This window comes from Hesperophylax consimilis, chromosome 12 (genome assembly GCF_061612785.1).
Source record: "Hesperophylax consimilis isolate HC1 chromosome 12, BYU_Hcon_1.0, whole genome shotgun sequence".
NCBI lineage: Eukaryota > Metazoa > Arthropoda > Insecta > Trichoptera > Limnephilidae > Hesperophylax > Hesperophylax consimilis.
In genome coordinates this window covers 7,254,514-7,259,507 of record NC_142847.1, presented here as the reverse complement: position 1 = coordinate 7,259,507, position 4,994 = coordinate 7,254,514, and the positions used below count along the sequence as shown (strand labels likewise).

General features: G+C 30.3%; 1 pseudogene; it reads right to left on the bottom strand.

Annotated features, from left to right (window-relative positions):
* Positions 1 to 1,527: 1,527 nt before the first annotated feature.
* On the bottom strand, positions 1,528 to 2,297 carry LOC149419064 (uncharacterized; annotated as a pseudogene).
* Between the last annotated feature and the right edge of the window lie 2,697 nt (positions 2,298 to 4,994).

Below are 4,994 nucleotides of genomic sequence, written 5' to 3'. Positions count from 1 at the left end.
CGTAATTTTTCAAGTTTACCAACATTCGGTTGGTAAATTTCTTCTTTTTAATGATCCTGAGACAAATATATCTTTAAAAAATAAATAGAGCTTCGCAAATCCTACAATTACAATATCGCATGATTTTTTAAGTATTGGTTGTAGTATTTTAATTTTTGCTGCTGCCGCGGGTATTTTAATGCTAGACCCTGCAGGTGGCTTTTTGATGGGATTCGCCTAATTTAGTAGAGTTCCATGATAGCAATTATTATAATCAGTGCAATAATTAACTTATCACCTATTCATTTTTCTATCCAAATAACCATTTGTGAATGCTTACGTAATATATTATGAAATTCACTGGAAACTCAAATGAAAACTAATTTCTACTGAACCCGTTATCCCACGGGTAAGCAATCGACATAAACCGAGTGCTGTAAGACCCTGCGCAAATTAAGTTCGCTATAGTAAGGAAACGGTCTGCAGCACAGTTCAGTGTGCAACTTTTCTGCGCAGTGTTTTACATCATTAAGTTTATGTAATTTAACCGAATCGGTTTGAGAGCTTAAAATTCAAGATTACCATTTACATATAAATCATCATTTTAGATGCATTGTTTTGTTCATAGACACAGCTCAAATTTTAGAATTTTATAAAAGTAGAGAGAAACCGATTCCAAAAATAGCCGGTTCCTTGGACAAATTTTAATTTTTCTAAAAAAAACAATTCGGCAAAAATTTGAACATCTCAAACTTTAAGGATAGAAAATGGAAATGGAAATTTTCATAATTTTTTTTTTATCCTTTGATATAACTTGAAGTTTGGAAATTATCAATGTTCGGATATTTTTATTTTTCTGAAAAAAGTTACTGGGAAAATTTGAAAAAAGTCGGATATTTTTTGATCGGAAAATTGGTCCGGAAAATAGGTAGGGAAATAGTTCAGGAAATTTGTATTAAGGGATTATATACAGTTAGGAGGCCCAAAAAAAGGTATTTTCAAGAATTTTTCCTGGTAAGACTTTTTAATTTATTAAAGTAAAAATTCGTACAGATATTATGGCAACTTTGAACAGAATTTTGAGAATAGTCATTTGTAAAAATAATTATTTTGAAAGCTGCTATGGCTGTTCTCCAGAAGCTCCTCTAAAAAAAGGCATTTTGCGGTGACCATCATATCTCTGGATTGGATTATCTAAAATGAAAAACCAAACGGATTTCTTTATAATAATAAATATTCCTATAATTGATCGAAGGACAGAGCAAAATAATATTTTTTGACAAAATGGCGGCTACTGAAAAAAAATCAACTTTTTACCAAAATGTTGGCCTTATATTGTTAACAAAAAAATATAAATACTTATCGCTGAGAATAGGCCTTCGATTAATAACTTAAAATAATAATCTTAAAAAGCTTGTGTTAAAATTTGAGACTGATCGGTTGAGCCGTTTCCGAGTAATCTTGGTCACCGACTTTAAAAACACAGTTTTGAGAAAAACGCGTTTAAAGTTTGAAAAGTACTTTACATGGAATAAAAAAAATATTTTTTCAACTTACATCAAGTCGTCTATTCCAGGGCCATATAATACACCCTCCGCCCTTTAGGCAGCTTCTTCCCTCTCGTGGGCTATCATGTGCTCTGCGGTCGGAGACGGCCACGCTCTGTTTATCCTTTCTTTCGGCGTATGAATGCGCTTTAAGCCCAAGTAAAACCCCTATTGCATTCATGTTATATAATAATGATGTTTTTTACTTTATTAAATATGCCAGCAGCTATGTATGCAGCCATTTCTACGGTTTTGGAACCGGCCTGAACTATTTTTGGAGAGATATTCCATATCAGTTGATTGTAGCTCTCGTTGTTGTTTTGGGTGAAACCACCCACACATCTTTCTCTTAATTTCTCATTCCTGAGATCTGTATAAATGGGAAATATAGTCTCAGCAAAATCTTATGGTAATGACGGATGATCATGCTTGAAAGTGGGTAATTAATTGGCAGCTACTGCCCGTTGCCAACTGCACCATGACTCTGGTCCGATGGGGCACTTCTCGTGTTGAGGTTTTTGTCCGTTGAGCAATAATGATAATATGTGACCCAGATAACATTATACATTTTTTCGACGGGATCCCAATTTCTCCTAATTGCTAAGCCATAATAAACTGTCAACTTGTCGATAATTTTACCACAAAGTTTGCCTTTTCCACCAAAAGTTTTTTTTTGTATTTTTTTCATTTTTACTATCAACTGTTTCCACATTTTTATTCACAAAATCTCAGTGTCACGTGCCCATTCTCTTCTGTACGTGTCCAATACATTCTTTCTTCATAACTTCTTAATCGGCGTCAGGTGCAACTTTTAAAACCCCCGAATACGTTTTGGAATCACCGTCTCCGCTCTGACAGGTCTTTACAAATATGCGTGTAACTTCGAAAATAATAGCCGGATTGACTTGAAATTTTCTGTGTTTGTACTTAAACAAATGTTCATTACGAAAATGAAATAAAAAACATCGTCTTTTGAAAATTCTAACTATATATAACCCCTTAAAACATATCTTTTGAATTTAATGTGATGTATGGAAATTATCCATGTTGACAATTTTTTATTTTTATGAAAAAAATTCTTCCCTTAAAATTGAAAAACTCCTCGTTAAATTGTGTAAAAGTTTTTGAAACTGAGAAAGTATTCGATCTCGTGCAGTTTCTTCTCGTTACACCAGTAATAAATAACACATGTGAGAAATTATTAGTTATAAGTCTAAGTGATAGGGTTTTATATTTATTTATTTATCGTTTCTTTACATTGTATCTTTTTTTTAAAGTTATAATTTTGAACCTCACTAGGACAAGCCTGTGTTGAGGTTAATAATTTTACAAAATATTTAAAAAAATAGTACAAAGATTATAAGAGATTTAAAATAGTACGAATATTAAAAAAATAATTAAAATATTAAGATAACAATATTGTTACATTGACGTTTCTGCGAATTGGATACCTCCATGGTACCTATCAGCCTATTCATTACAATATAATGCTGTAAACATGTAGGGTGACCATGATATTTAATTGCAATAAAAATGTAACAATATTATTATTTTATAAATTAAGTTGGAAAACGCACTCTAGGTGATTTTCTCATGAAAATAATCACTATTATCTATGAAGTTCTTTCATGGAGTTACAAGCATTTTCAACATACATACATAAATACATATGTCTTCGGTAGTGTTAATTTTGGTAAAGGGAGGTAGTTCACACATGCTAACGGCTTAGGGGTACGTCGAATGGGTTCGAAGTCTTCGATTGTAACTCTCAATACTAATTGGACAAACTAGACCTATTTGGAACTACTTTTGGGAAGAATACATTGTTAGTGTTTGTAGAGCAACCTTTTTCGTTCGATCCGGAATAATATATTTATTTTACGAATGTGCGAACTTCGATTAGTATTCTTTTAATTTCATTACTTTTCATTTTACATATGTAAAACATTGAAAGAAAACTAATAATCATCTTTGCAATTGTAATAGTGCATACTAATAATTTACTCGAGATAGTGAGTCAATGATATGCTCATTTTGGGAGTATTTGAGGTTATTAGAAAGAATTGGAAGAAAGTTATTTAAATCTTATCATTTAAGAAACATTTTGTCATAAAGCAATATTTCAAAACAGAATGGTGGTAGAAGTACCTAACCAAAACAATATTAAAAGTATGTTTTAAAACTCAGATATTTTCTAATAAAATACAAATTGTGTAAATATAAGTAACGGTTAAGTATTTAATTTACTGGCCTAGAAAAAAATGTATTTAATCAAAATAATTAAGATAATCTTATTGTTTCTGTAACGAAAATAACACCATTTTCGATAAATAATATTAATTTATTTACGCAACTGGTACATTTTCGTATTTCTCCGTTCTTAAGATTAAATTTTGAGATTTTTGTTGTGAAATATGGTATTTAATATTATCATTTCAGATTAAACCTGGGAACGTTCATTATCCTCTTCTAATCTCGTTTTTCTTAAGTATCTATTAGGGCTTAATAAGAAAGATTTTAAGCAAAAAGTATTATTTAGATAAGCTTTTCTGAGAGTTTTCCATGAAAAATGTCTGAAAATATAATGCAACAATAACCATCTTATAAACATTATTTCAAGATACAAAAAGATCATAGAAAAAACACGTTTATTTACCGAAAAAAATACTCAGACGTTATCCTTTTACTTTAATATTATTTGGCAGCATTTCTGAGTTCAAAATAATATCTGCTTCAAAGTTGATGGGCAAAAATTGTCATGCAAAAATATTATTAGGTAAAATGACGCTGAACGCGTAGTACCAAGAATTTTAATCTATACTGGTACTATAAAAATAACTGATGTCGCGAGTTTTCATAAGAAATTATGGCTTCTAGGCCCCAGGCAATTCAATTAAACTATTCAAAAAAGAGTTTGGATATATCAAACCGTCTGATGAATTTCGCCATAAGTAAGGATAAAATGAGCTTACTTTGTATAAACGTCAAACACATTCGCATATCAGTGTATCTCTGCAATGTATTAAAATAAAAGATTTTTTAACATGTACCTATTTTAATGATATAACTTATACAATTTGGATAGCACCGTTTCTGTGGAAGGTACTACATATATCTACGGAGATATTTTCAATTTCTATTGATATTACAGGCGACTAATTATTACTTATAATAATTTGTAATTGAAAATAACTAGGACAGGCTAAATTGACACACATATGTTTAACAACAAACGATAAAAAATAGAAGAAAAGAAAAGGAAACAAAGAATAAAAAAAAAAAAAAAAATTTAAAGCAAAAACTTACCAAACTTAAAAATAAAATAAAACAAACAAGTACTTAATAATAAAGGGTTAAAACTTAAAGATTGGTAAGTGTTAGTTGCATCGCATAACATATTTGGTAGAACAAAAGAATAAAAAAAGAACAAAATTAGTTCTACGTACATATATTCTAAGAGCACGAATA